This window comes from Dendrobates tinctorius, unplaced genomic scaffold, assembly GCF_039654945.1.
Source record: "Dendrobates tinctorius isolate UK_male_01 unplaced genomic scaffold, ASM3965494v1 ptg000104l, whole genome shotgun sequence".
NCBI lineage: Eukaryota > Metazoa > Chordata > Amphibia > Anura > Dendrobatidae > Dendrobates > Dendrobates tinctorius.
Window position 1 is genome coordinate 16,680,626 of NW_027361772.1, and position 15,008 is coordinate 16,695,633.

Consider the following 15,008-nt stretch of genomic DNA (forward strand, 5'->3'; position numbering starts at 1 on the left):
CAAATGGAACTGCTTCCATCGCAGCCACCTTCTTTCCGAGAACTCTCATGCTGAACGAATGTAGTGAGAAACCAGTCGGGAAAGAGTACGACCTGCTTGTTGTAAGGCTTGGGTCTATCCTGGAGGGAGAATGACCAACCCGCGGGAAGTGTCCAAGATCATCCCTAAAAGGGAAATCTTCTGAGCCGGATTTGGGAAAGACTTTTCGAAGTTTATCTTCCACCCCAGGCGAGAAAGTGTATTTACTGTTATCCATGGATTCCTTGCAGGCTGGAAGGAACGGACCCTTGATGAGCAGGTCGTCCAGATACGGTAACACCACCACTCCCCGAAAGTGGAGAATGGCCATGACAGCCGCCATGACCTTGGTAAAGACCCTGGGAGCGGTGGCGAGTCCGAAGGGCAAGGCAACGAACTGGAAGTGTTCCTCGTGAATTGCGAAACGCAGGAACTGCTGGTGGGACGGGCAGATCGGAATGTGAAGGTAAGCGTCCTTGATGTCGATGGATGCTAGGAACTCTTTTTCCATGGAAGCGACAACTGTTCGGAGGGATTCCATTCGGAATCGCCGTTCCTTGACCAACTGATTTACGGTAACAGTTTGGGATCCAGAATGGGTCGCATCGTCCCGTCCTTCTTTGGAACAACAAAAAGGTTTGAATAAAATCCCCTGAACCTTTCGTGATGAGGGACCGGAATGATGACTCTGTCCCTTAGCAGAGCCTGAACAGCCTGAAGGGAGAGGAAAATTCTATCTTGTATCCGGAGGACACCAGCTCCCTGACCCACTTGTCGTCATTGGGTAGATCTATGAGATCTGGCTCCCCTAGATCCAGAAGCCCTAGGCCTGAGTTTCCAAGAGCAGTTAGGTCTGTATGAGACCTGGGAGCCTCTGTCTCCGCACGGGGACCAACCTGATCCGGAAGAGAAGGCAGAGGAGGACCAACCAGAATTGTTGCGAGAAGATTGAAAACGCGTCGGCTGTTGGTTGCGAAACGGCCGAACAGCCCCTTTTGTTGAGGAAGGAATTTACTTTTTCCCCCCGGTAGTATCAGAACTGAGCTGGTCCAGTTTCTCTCCAAAAAAAACGACCCGTTTGAAAGGGGAGAGAAGTCAACGATCTCTTAGGTGTGGCATCCGCCCGCCGCGGAGCCATAGGGCTCTTGTAATGGAGATCACATTAGCGGCAGTTTGAGCCGCGCAATTGGCGGCATCAAAAGAAGCGTCTACTACAGAGTCCGCTGCGTGAATTATCTGCCTGGCGACAGTGGTTGCCTCCGGAGGAAGATTGGTGCCCTGGAAGGAAGTAATCAAGACTTCTGCCCAAGCGGCTATTGCCTTAGTGACCCAAACTGCTACGAAAGATGGAAAAAAAATGCTGCTCCTGAAGCTTCAAAAAAAACTGAACGGGCAAGGTAGTCAATTTGACGATCAGAGGGGTTTCAGACTGAGGAACCCTCAGAAACAGATAGGAGCGTTTTAGAAGCAACACGCGATACAAGAGGGTCCACCGGAGGGGACTGTAACCAATCCTACATTAGGTCTTGATGAAAAGGGTATTTAGCCTGATAAGACTTTTGCCCTGTGAACCGCTCATGTGGCCGATCACTATGTTTCTGGACGGCTGGTAAATAACCTGTGCACACGCTTGGTTATCTTAAATGAGCTAGGGTGTGCTGGAGGGGGAATATTTTCCTCATCCAACTTCAGAATCCTGTTGACTGATTCTATAAGAGAATCAAGCGACTCTTGATCAGTTGGGGGATTCTGAGGGGCTGACGTGTAAGATTCGAATTCAGAGTCGTGCTCGCTGTGAACCTCAGGAGAGGGAAGCGAGAAACCGGAGTCGCCGATGCTGAGGCGCGAACGTGACTAGGGGACGCATCATGGCTCCGCTTTCTAGAGACCTGACCATCCCTTGGATGAGTATGGCCCTTACTGGTGGACGGTTCCCGGCCGACGCCAGAGCCCTCCTCGGGAGGTAAGGACACTTTCTGACTTAAAGAGTCCTCCCGGAGGGAGAATATAGCCTGGGTCAAAGACTCCACCGACCGTGACAGGGACACAGCCTGCTCAGGGGTACTAAACGCAGGAGGCCCATCAGCAGCGGCGGCGAGGTACGTTGGAGCGCAGGTCAGGGCGCATTCCGGGTCGCAGTCCGTGCATAACGGATTAGTCTGTGCACTGGGTAAAGCAGACGTGCAATTGGTACACACGGTAAAAAACGCAGTGTGCTTCTTAACAGCCCGTTTAGCCTCCTTAGATTGAGGCATAGCACTCCTGTAGGGTTAACGGCAGAGTCTGTCTGCAGCTGCAGGGAATGTGTAGGGAAGGGGTTAAGCTTTAATCTAGAGGGCAGATGCAGCTTACCCACGGTCTTGTGCTGTGTACCCCGGGAGGAAAAACGGTGGCCCTGTGGTGTCACCCGGTATCCGGCTGCCCAGAGCAGGCATAGCGCTCCTGAAAGGGTTGGGCAGCTGAAGACATGGCCCCCCAAGATTAGAATTGCGCATCTCGTAAGTAATGAGAGGCGCCAAGAGGAGGGGGCGGCGACGTTAGCGCGGGCGGCGCTATTCAAATTGTGGCCTAGTAGGCCAGAAAAGCCGGGGACTAAATTTTTGGCCTACCTGAGGTAGGCGCCGGGGAGGGGGCGGCGCTAGTGGGCGGAGGTCTGCTGACGTTAAGTCAGCGCTTCTCCCGGGGGCCAGGACCCGACCCCATACCACCACCCCTATGCTCAGGCAGGTTGTCGCTGTCCGGGGTCTTCCAGCTGCATGTGTGTGTCTCATCCTCCGGGCGATGTAGCAGAGCTGGAGGAGATTTTAAAGGGGTACTGCTCAATCGATCCACCCTGTGGTAGGGGGATGGAGAGCTATGGGGTTGATTCAGGGCATCCGAAAGAGCGCTGCTCAAGTCCTTCTCCATGCACTCCTGTGCTACGTCCTGTTGCTCTTGCCCTCATATCCGTGGAGTACCGTCGTAAGGGAACCATTGTCAGAGGAATCAGCCCCATTCATCGCAGGAAAGTGTATGGGGAGGTATACTCCACGTGCTTGACTGTTGTTGGTTTGGGGCAGAGCGGACCGTAGAAAGGAACCGTGGCCCCCTTCACTCCATTAATTAAAAAAATAATTTACACAAAATTCAAAATTAAAAAACGGTGGGGTCTGAAGCCAGACCCAAGTGCCTCCTACAGACACTAAGCAAAGAACTGGTGAATTCTCATCTAGTGAGAGGCTGTATACTGCAGGGGAGGAGCTAACTTTTTTCTGGTTTACTTAATGTCCTCCTAGTGGCAGCAGCATAACAGCCACGGTCTCTGTGTCCCCGAATGAGGCGTAGGAGAAAATGGATTATCTGTTTGGGAAAATCAGTTTCTAAATACTCTATTGGGTAATTCTGAGTTATGAGAGTAGTCCCCAATTTTACGTACTCATCTCTTGAGGCCACCATGCACATTAGATAAAAGATGTCCAAATCCAACAATTTCAGAAGGACTAGCCTCTCATGTGATGTGTATGGAGGCCACCAGACTTTCACCGACAAATGATATTGAGGAAAATCAGCATTGAACAGTTGAAATTTAGCTTTCGTTTTGGGAAGATAAACCTAGTTTTTGGATAAACATCCAACTGAGACAAGCGTTCATGTGTATGGGGAAGTATGGAAATATAGCTGTTATGTGAACATCTCAGTGCTTTGTCAGAGTATTTTGTCCAGAAGCGGCTTGACCTTGTCTTCAACTGTAGAAATCTCGGCCAGAAGTTAGGAGACAGCAGAAATGTTGAAATTGGTGCCATAGGTTAGGAGAAAAAGGCTCCGTATAGGGAGGGAATACAACATCAGTGTTAGAGAAGCTGTGCCAACGGGAACCTGTTCATGAACATAGGACATGGTAGATCAGACTTACGGACCAGCACAGCAGACGGAATAACAGCACAGATAAGGCGGAGAGCTGTCAAGAGGAGCCACTTGTGTGCTAGAATCAGTGGCCATAGTCCGGCACAGGTAATAGAGGAAGACGATCAAGCTTCGTTGTAGAAGCGGGGAAAGTTTGTGGGTCTAGGGACACTTGGATGTTGCATCTATTTGAGCACTAATATAACCTGGAGTTGTGAAAAAAAAAAAATCGGCACCAGGGCTGACACCGAATAACTTGCAGGTAAAGACCTATACCCATTTCGTAATGTGAAGACAAATTGCTAGGATATGTCATGACTTTATGATCGGTGGGGGACCGAGATCTTGGACCAACCAACGATCTTTATTAATGGTGCTCCCTTTACTGGGATATTTCCATCCACCCTCTACAGAACGGTCCTGTAAGGGTAAATGTGGCCACAGATCCCCATGCGGGGAGGTGGCCGGGAAACCTGATGCGCCGAGAAACAGAGAAGGTGACAGATCACTTCATCTCTTTATGGGAGATGGGAGCACGCCTTGACCACCAAAAAAGTTGCTGGTTATTCACATCGGTAAAATGGTGGTCTGATTGCGCACTACCAATTAGCCTCATGTGCGTGTCCCCCTATGTCTTCGTCACATGTTTTTTTTTTGTAGCATTTAAGAATGGAAACTGAAGTGTGATATGGAGGACACACAAGGCGTAGGGCAGAAATGTCTCAGTGATGAGTAATTCAAACTGTAAAAAAAAAAAAAAAAAAGAAAAATGAAGAAGAACTTCTGTAAAGACCTAAAAAAACAACCAAAGATGTAGAAATAAAGTATGGCAGACGAACAGGCATGTTGTTATTAAGTGGCTATTAGCTACGTATGGTATCACTGATCTGCATGACGTTAGGCTACGTTCCCTTGATGAGCTTTTGATTTGCAGATTTTCTGGCCCCATTAAGTAAAATAGGTTAGATGCATTTTTTTGAAAAACGCAGAGTAAAAAAAAAAAAAAAAAATTCATCTAAAACTTAGCTTTCAGGGGTTATTCCTCCCCCGAGATTGGGGCTTAGCATTCCTGAATGGAGTAGAGATATGCAAGCTCGTCGTCCACGCCATTCATTGTCAAGAAGAAAAAGTCAAATACAGTGCTGAGCCGTTTCTGGCAGTCCCGTAGACAATGAATGGAGCGGAAGATGAGCATGCGCACCTCTGCTGCAGGCAGGACGCTGTAGGGGTTCTAGAGTCCTAACATTGAGATTGTCATCCCCTATCCTACAGCCAGGCACAAATGGAAGAGGGCCCCTGTGCAAAAATAGTATATGGGCCCTTTGTACTCAAATAACGAGTTTGTGACAGAAGCGGATTTCGAAGTTGAAGTGGACCAGTTACCTCTTGAGTCTCTTTGGCAGCTGCACATGCTGCACCAATGGCAAATCTTCTTGCCTGGATAACTTTTTTTTTTTCTCTGGAAAAACCCTTTAAGATCATGAGGTTTAGGCCGGAGTCACACTTAACGTATAAAAATACGGTCCATTTTTTACAGATGAGAATCGCAGAAATGTTCCCTGAACAGTGATCCATATGTCATCCGCTGGCAATGCTAGGATGCGATTTTCTCGCATCTAAGCATCCATGTAACATCCATATGGCGAGATATTCTCGCCGGCTTGCAAAATGGACATAGCCTCAAATATTCATGAAAATATTTTTCTCGCATAGCACTCGACCGTATTTCTCGCTAGTGTGACTCCGGCCTAAAAGTCAAAAATGTATCTCCCCTCCAGGATCCCGTTGCGATTTCCCCTCACTTGTAACAAAAAAAATCTCTTTCCCATTAATAGTTATTAAAATCCACTAAAGACAGTCGGTAGTTTCCCAACATATCAACTTTTAGATCCACAATCGATCACAGAGGTCCCCACTACTAGCCTGGGGACCATCACTGAAGCGATGAAAAATCAGTCCCAGCCAACCTAACACGTTTCGCCTTGACAGGCTTTCTCAGGAGGCTGGGCTTATAATCTCATGTACAGCAATAACATGGATACTTACCTTATGCTTTATTGTGGAGCCAAGGACTGCAGCCGTGGACAGTCAGTATTTCTAGGAATTGATTAGGATAGCTGACATAAGGTAGGAATCTCCAATATAGGAGTCACAGGATCACTCTAGCAAATATTAACGTTATTGACCACTTTTTTAATTGAGATTCAATAAAAGTCATATTTTATCACATCCCTTAACATGGGGGTCTATTTATCCGTTTGGGTAAAGGTAACTCGTTGTAAAATTTTTTTTTTTTTCACAGACCCATAAGACTTGCATTTTAGAATTTGTTTCAACCCTCGGATCAAAATCTGAAACGTCTCCATCATTTTAAGAGGATCACTTGGTCCATGAAATATCGCAGACATGTCAATGACCCTTTTCAATAATATACAGTTGTGGCCAAAAGTATTGACACCCCTGCAATTCTGTCAGATAATACTCAGTTTCTTCCTGAAAATGATTGCAAACACAAATTCTTTGGTATTATTATCTTCATTTAATTTGTCTTAAATGAAAAAACACAAAAAGAATTGTCCTAAAGCCGAATTGGATATAATTCCACACCAAACATAAAAAAGAGGGTGGACAAAAGTATTGGCACTGTTCGAAAAATCACGTGATGCTCCTCTAATTTGTGTAATTAACAGCACCTGTAACTTACCTGTGGCACCTAACAGGTGTTGGCAATAACTAAATCACACTTGCAGCCAGTTGACATGGATTAAAGTTGACTCAACCTCTGTCCTGTGTCCTTGTGTGTACCACATTGAGCATGGAGAAAAGAAAGAAGACCAAAGAACTGTCTGAGGACTTGAGAAACCAAATTGTGAGGAAGCATGAGCAATCTCAAGGCTACAAGTCCATCTCCAAAGACCTGAATGTTCCTGTGTCTACCGTGCGCAGTGTCATCAAGAAGTTTAAAGCCCATGGCACTGTGGCTAACCTCCCTAGATGTGGATGGAAAAGAAAAATTGACAAGAGATTTCAACGCAAGATTGTTCGGATGTTGGATAAAGAACCTCCACTAACATCCAAACAAGTTCAAGCTGCCCTGCAGTCCGAGGGTACAACAGTGTCAACCCGTACTATCCGTCGGCGTCTGAATGAAAAGGGACTGTATGGTAGGAGACCCAGGAAGACCCCACTTCTTACCCCGAGACATAAAAAAGCCAGGCTGGAGTTTGCCAAAACTTACCTGAAAAAGCCTAAAACGTTTTGGAAGAATGTTCTCTGGTCAGATGAGACAAAAGTAGAGCTTTTTGGGCAAAGGCATCAACATAGAGTTTACAGGAGAAAAAAAAAGAGGCATTCAAAGAAAAGAACACGGTCCCTACAGTCAAACAAGGCAGAGGTTCCCTGATGTTTTGGGGTTGCTTTGCTGCCTCTGGCACTGGACTGCTTGACCGTGTGCATGGCATTATGAAGTCTGAAGACTACCAACAAATTTTGCAGCATAATGTAGGGCCCAGTGTGAGAAAGCTGGGTCTCCCTCAGAGGTCATGGGTCTTCCAGCAGGACAATGACCCAAAACACACTTCAAAAAGCACTAGAAAATGGTTTGAGATAAAGCACTGGAGACTTCTAAGGTGGCCAGCAATGAGTCCAGACCTGAATCCCATAGAACACCTGTGGAGAGATCTAAAAATGGGAGTTTGGAGAAGGCACCCTTCTAATATCAGGGACCTGGAGCAGTTTGCCAAAGAAGAATCAGGGACCTGGAGCAGTTTGCCAAAGAAGAATGGTCTAAAATTCCAGCAGAGCATTGTAAGAAACTCATTGATGGTTACCGGAAGCGGTTGGTCGCAGTTATTTTGGCTAAAGGTTGTGCAACCAAGTATTAGGCTGATGGTGCCAATACTTTTGTCTGGCCCATTTTTGGAGTTGTGTGTGAAATGATCAATGTTTTGCTTTTTGCTTCATTCTCTTTTGTGTTTTTTCATTTAAGACAAATTAAATGAAGATAATCATACCAAAGAATTTGTGTTTGCAATCATTTTCAGGAAGAAACTGAGTATTATCTGACAGAATTGCAGGGGTGTCAATACTTTTGGCCACAACTGTAGGTACGAGCGATATCTGTGAAAAAACACAGAACTTGTAAGGGAAAAAAAATGGGAGTCTGAATGAGAAGTTACAAATAATAATTCAATCCTTTTAACATCTCACATAAGTTTTAGCCTTGGGAAAGAGGAGACAGGCCCCATTTGACTTTCAGCATTGTTACTGACTTAGACCAAGGGTAACCGGTGGCTCGGCGAATCTTCTGTTTTTTTTCCCAGGAGGATATTGGAATGGCTCTTATTGTCCCATGTTAGTACGGCTTTTTCAGATGCCAGTGTGTCCATTACACGTGGTGACAGTTTTCACATGTACCGGAGACACTTACACATGTAAACTCATTCAAGTGAATGGGTCTGTGGACATGTCAGTGTGTGTCCATGGACCATGTGTCCGTGGGCAAAATAAGCTGACATATCTGTTTTTTAAAAGCAGCACGGGACGCAAAACGTCACTGTTACACACGCACAAGTGCACACTGATGACATCAGTGTGACACGTACCAGCGTCTGAGAATCAGCAGTACTGTTCGCGCTGTTCCACGGCACCGGGTGCTGAAGAAGGTTCTCATCATTCTCCCCAGCTCTGCCAGGGATCAGCACCAGCAGGGGACAATGTTGAAGTTTGTATACAACTGACAGCAGCGATAGCAGGTGGTGGCTGATGGGGGTATTCATCTGCCGCCACTTGCAATTTAAATAAACAAAACAAAAAAAAAAAGAAGATGTGGGGGTTTCCCTGTAGTTTTGATAACCAGTCTAGCAAAACTGACAGCTGTCAGCTTCAGCAAGGCTGGTTATCAAGAATAGAGGGATTCACATGTCGTATGTTTTAATTATTTAAATAAATCATTTAAAAAAAAAAAAAAAAAAAGGCGTGGGACACCCCCATTTTGACAAACAACCAAGCTAAAGCAGACAGCTGGTATTCTCAGGCTGTTAAGAGGCCATGGATATTGGCCCCTCTCCAGCCAAAAAATAGCAGCCCACAGCCACATCTATTAGATGCGCCAATTCTGGTGCTTTGCCTGGCTCTTTCCACTTGCTCTGTAGCGGTGGCAAGTATCAGGACGTGTGAAAGAGCCCTTAAGTAGTTTTTCTATAATTTAGCTCACTTAATTATCTCAGGGGTTTGAGATAGATTTTAGTGATCCAAAGACACCATCCATTGAAAAAAATATATATATTAAAAAAAAAATAATAATCACATCTTTATGACACTTAAATTCAATTTGCATAATTTGGAACGCGAGGTAGGTGGCTGCATGAATACACCAGTTACATGTGAGCTAGGCCTGGCGTCCAAGTTTCAGAAGGCATGTGTGAATGAATGAAGTTGTTTCTGAGAGTTCTCATTCCCTAACGAACAAATAGTGACTGTAAGAACTCAATATCCATTTTTTGGCCAAGTGGGGTAACAACAATATGACTGCCGGGAATACCTGTCTCTGATCACTTCTATAGAGATCTGCTGTCTTGCGCGTGTGAACGACAAGTATCGAGCATCCGGTTTATTCTAATGAACAGGAAAGGTGCGCGTTACCTGCCACTTATGCATGAAAGCCAGCAGATATGCAGAGTGCACATTAAGGAGAAAAAAAAATGAACTTTTTGGAATTTACCAAATGGCTGCAATGAAACAAGAGTGAAAAATTTACAGGGGTCTGAATACTTTCAGTACCCACTGTACATGCCCATCTGTACCCCCTGATGTTGAAGTAGGCAAAACAAGAATACCCCCTTTAAAGGACGCGTCCAGACAGACTGGACCCCCTGCATGAGCCGCAGTGGAAAACACAGAAAAAAGGTTCTGTCTCTGGGAATTTGGGGTGACCATGTGTTCCCTCTACCAATTCGGGCAGGTAGCAGCCGGAGGATCCCTGTTATCAGCTCACTGCTGCGGGAACCTACAAAAGTATGGGGGGGATGGGACGGCCTCTTCATGGCGTGCATGCACGACTGTAGACCCTTGATCCTGACATGAGGCTGTATAGGAAGGTATAGTATAACTAGATGCATCTGTCACTAATGTTCACAAGAAGATTTTCATTTTGGAGTTTTTCTTTTCTTAAAGAGCTTTGGAAAAGTTTTTCCCTTAGGTATTTTTTTTTCTTTGCAGCCCTCCAATTGGCGAGTGCCTAGTTAGGATTGGATTCCATCAGGATCCGCTTCAAATTGACGTGCACTTTTTTTTCCCCTCCTACCGGGAGTTTTTCAGAAGCCTTTTCAGAAAAAAAAAAAAAAAAGTTGACAAAAGACACACTTCAGCAAAACGAAAAACCCTTCCGAAGAAGGAGCGTTTCATGAAGAGGAGTTTATGGAGCAGAAAGGGCAGGTATAGATTCCGATGCACAGGGATAGTTTTAGAAGCAGAAGATGCTTCAGGAGAACGCAAGAGGCGTTTTTCCTGTCTTTGTGGCTTATTAAATGTCAGGAGACCTGCGGACAGTAAATCGAAGGCAGCTAAAAGCTTAAAAAGAAGGACCGTGTACGCAGTCCTAACATGGCTTCTTTTTTGTATTATTGGCCAATTCATGAGCCCACCAGCCATGACAAGGTGACCTTTCTATGATGGGACCCGAAATCTAACATTTATCAGACATGCCTCAATGGAACTAAAAACCTACAAATGTAAGATCCAGCCCCAAGATGAAGTCATCCGTGCAAATTTGGTCCAATCTCAGACTGGCCATGGCTCTCGCAATCCGAGCACGACATCTGAATAGAAATACATGAAACTGTCACGCTCAGGTCAGGAGAGCAGCTGCCAGTCCGTGCATTAGACTTTTTCCCCCACCAGACGTTTATTTGTCCCCCCCCCCAAAAAACTCTTCAAGTAAAGCTTTAAAAAAATACTCATTAACCGCAAGGATATGTGCACACAGTGTCTTTTTCAGGTGGATCCTGCCTGGAACCACCTGAAAAAGTGCTCAGTAAATGTTACAAATAATGAACATATGCACTGTAACGTCAGAACGACTCGCCGTGCACATATGACGTCTTTTCTCACTTCTATTACCCGCTGCTGTTGGCTATGAAAACCAAGAAGTGACCTGACCATTCTTCTGCTGGTTTCTCAAATGAGCAGTGAGACACCACCCTGCTGAGTGACGGTCAGGGAAGCCATTATAGATGTCACTTAGCCAACATATAGAATTAGAAAACAGCTGAGTGACCCTGCAGACAGACGAGGACGAGTCAAGGACTTATATTACAATCTATCATTTACAATAAAGTTGCTACATTTTTATAAAAAAAATTTCTTACTATTCTGACATTGTTTTTACTAGTAATTACTAGATTTTATATTTTATGTGCAAGAGTATTTAACCCCCGTTTAAAGGCTATTCATAAAATATTAGGATATCCCCTAACCCTAATATTCTGATCACTGGTGAGGAGAGGGGTCCGTCCGCTGGAACCCCCTTACCCCCAATCCTGAGATCATGGCTTTGGAACTCAGGTATCAGGCTCCACAATAAAAACAGCGGTGGCAGACTACTGCTTTGATTGGCTTCAAGAGCTCCACCTAAAAAGAAAAAAAAAAAAAAAAAGAGAGGCTGTCCCTTTTAGAAACACCCCCCACCCCTGAAGTTTTCCTTCATTTTATTTTTATAATATATATAAAATTTACTCTCTTTCCCTGGGTCCAGGTCTCTGCTGCTGCTCCCAGTGTGACTGTCTGCAGCGTTCACGTCAATAGCGAGGCAGCCAATCAGTGAGTCCAGTAGCCCTTAGCAGGACGGCGTGTCTAAACGGGCAGGGTCACTAACTGGCTGTGGAGCTGTCGACGTGACGAAAACGCTGCAGACAACACCAGAGACCAGGAGTGGCGGCGGAGACTCAGAGCTGGACCTGAGGAGAGTGACTTAGGCACATTTTTTTTTTCTTCTCTAAACTGCACCCTGGAACTAGAGTTTTCTGAAAAGGGGACAACCCATTTAAAGATTGGGGAATAACCCTTTTAAAAAAAAAGGTAAAGAAATTATAACAAACAACCCTTTTCTATATCTAACAAAAGCCCAATTTTTTTAAATTTTTTCTTACATTTATCTTCATGTTTCAAAATAAAAAAAGTAAAAAAAAAAAAAAAAAAGAACACACATATATATATATATATATATATATATATATATATATATACACACACACACATACACACAAACCATGGTGTCTAAACAAAAGTGTTTAATTTTTTTTTATTTTTTCTATATAAGAAAAAGCATAAATACTAATAACTTACTTAATGAAAAAAGTTTTTTTTAAGGTTTTCCCAACAGTTTTAATAAAATAAGGCTGGGTTCACACGTAGCGGAACTCTCGCGGAAATTACCACGAGAATTCCGAATTCCATTCTGCGGGAAAAAAAAAATTGCATTTTAAAGTCCCGCGATTTTCCTGCGGAAAAACTAGCGTTTTGCAAGCGTAATTAGCTTGCAGAATTGCTAATGTTTTCCAAGCGATCTGGAGCATCGCTTGGAGAACTGATTGACAGGTTGTCACACTCGTCAAACATAGTGTTTGACGAGTGTGACCAGGTTTTTACTATTGAGGCGCCTATGCGGCATCAATAGTAAAAGATAGAATGTAAAAAATAATAAAAATAAAAAAAATATTGTTATTCTCACCTTCCGGCGTCCCGCCTCTCTCCACGCTCCCGGTCCCAGTAATCCTTTGCGACAATTACCGCGACGTCTGGTCTCGTGGTAATTCGCGATGATGTCGCGCGAATGACCGCAAGACTTCGCGATCCCGCAAGAACGGACGTCATCGCTCGCAAAGGATTACTGGGACGGGGAGCGTGGAGAGAGGCGGGAAGGCTGCGCGGGACGTCAGAAGGTGAAAATAATATTTTTTATTTTAAATTCTAGTTTTTACAGGGATATGATACTAAAGCCCGGAGGACAGTCTCCTCTCCTCCGGACCGTGGGTACTATCTGCAATTGTTCTGCTCACTTTCCGCATGGTGTGCACAGCCACATGCGGGAAGTAAGCGGAACAACGCATTCCTATGAGCATGCTGCGTTTACCGTGAAGCGATTCCGCCGCGGAAAAAACCGCAGCATTAGCACAGCATTGCGGAATCCCATAGGAATGCATGGGATGCTTATTTTTCGCAGCAAAAATCGCTCGGTTGAAAACGCGGAAAAAACGCCACATGTGAACTCAGCCTAAATATGATGGGTTGTTTTTTTTTTTTCTAGGGGGTTGAATACTTTTGCACGGCACATGACATACAGGAGTGTGTGCACACTGAGGCTAGTCCTACATAAAGTGATGATACACTACATCGCACTGCACACGTACACACACACACGACATGGTGCGGATTTTGTTGGTCACCCCAGTCAGTAAATCTGCGCAGTCGCACAATCCTTCCCCCCGGCCTATAGAGGGCGCCCTCCTAGCACTGAGGGCTGTGGGTATAATAGTACAGTTACAAGCACTTACCACTAACAGGCCGCCATGTTGAATCAAGACGCTCTTGCTCCGAGCGCCGCCCACTGGTCCAATTATCACGTGATCACGGACTCCAGGCCGTTTTACGTCGTATTGAAAGGGTCACGTGATATTTTTTCCTTTCTTTTCCCCCTTTGTGTAGAAAGGAGACGAGTTCTCGCGAGACTTGAGCGTTCTGAGGCGAAAACGGCCATTACTAGTCAGGGAAAATAGCCAGCACTACAGCTCCCACTTTCCTCTTCGATCAGTATAACATGTTGAACAAGTCACACAGAGATATGGGCAGTGGGGGATTTATATATTTTTTTTTTAGAAAGCAGATTTAAAAAAAAACAAACAATGGCAGCCATATTGGTTGTCAAGTTGGTTCTGAAGCGATGACTGAACACGACGTATTTTTCCACCGTCATACTGCGCTTTTTTTCACACCACTTTTTATGAGCAGAAAAAATGAGTAAAAAAGAAAAACCGCAAGCAAAATTAATTTTATATGGGAAACCGACGTACTGCTCACACGTTCAGGCTTTTGAACCCTCCTTTTTTCTTTTTTTTTCCTCTCCTGTTCGAATATTCATGACTTTTTTTGTAGACATGCGAAGGCTTGTATTATTTATTGTGGGATGGTTTTTAGTTACGCTATGTTACCCTATAGAGTAAGAAAAAAAATGACAAAAATAATTCCGAATGCCGTGAAATGGTGAAAAAAAAAATAATTCCGCCTTTTACGGCGTTAATGGTGCAGTAAAAAATTGACCCGGAAACAGGATTCTCCTGGTCAGTACAATTACTGCAATATTAAACTTGATAAAGTTTTTTATTTTTTTTTTTAGTATTTTAATGGCTTAAAAAATTTGGAGCTTTGTAAAAAAAAAAATTGAATAATTATTTCTGTCTCCATTTTTCTGAGACCCGTAACTTTTTTATTTTGCCATCAGTGGAGCTGTGTGAGGGCTTATTTTCTGCGCAGCAAGCTGAAAATTTTATCAATACCATTTTGGAATACATAGAACATTTTGATAGCTTCTTAAAATAATTTTTTTTCGGTGTTGCTACAAGTAGAAAAAAAAAGCAGTCCCTTTAAAGGGAATCTGTCACCTCATTTTTGGCATATGAGATGCGGCCACCGCCATCAGGGGCTTATCTACTGCATTCTGTAATGCTGTAGGTAAGCCCCCGATGTAACCTGAAACAGAAGACAAACAAGTTATATTATACTCACCCAGGGGCGGTCCGGTTTTGGTCCGATGTTTGTTGCAGTCCGGTCCGGCACCTCCCATCTTCTAGCGATGACTGTTATGAATTCTCTTGCTCGAAGTTCTGAGCCGAAGCTCCCTCTCCTCCCTCTGGTGGTTACTGAGAGTAGTGGAGCTGGCCAGGTGGATGGAAGTTCTCCACCTGACGACAATAATTGGGAACCTGGGATTACTGGCTGGGAGCATATAGTTGAGCTGGCTGCTCTTGGAGGTTGCTGGTGATTTCCTCTGTGTGCATTTGGAGTTCTTTTGTCCCCTGCCTGATCTGCATGGTTCATCTAAGTGATTCTTTTGC

At 44.6% G+C, this 15,008-nt stretch overlaps 1 protein-coding gene across 3 annotated transcripts in view; it reads right to left on the reverse strand.

Moving 5' to 3' along the window:
* The window catches only part of DDHD2 (DDHD domain containing 2), a 71,679-nt gene extending 58,115 nt beyond the window's left edge, over positions 1-13,564 (reverse strand). For 2 of the 3 annotated variants that reach the window (XM_073588824.1, XM_073588823.1), the window contains exon 1: positions 13,452-13,564. The gene's annotated coding sequence lies outside the window, so the exon portion shown is untranslated. The remainder of the gene's footprint in view (positions 1-13,451) is intronic. The other variant, XM_073588825.1, reaches the window with a different exon arrangement.
* Between the last annotated feature and the right edge of the window lie 1,444 nt (positions 13,565-15,008).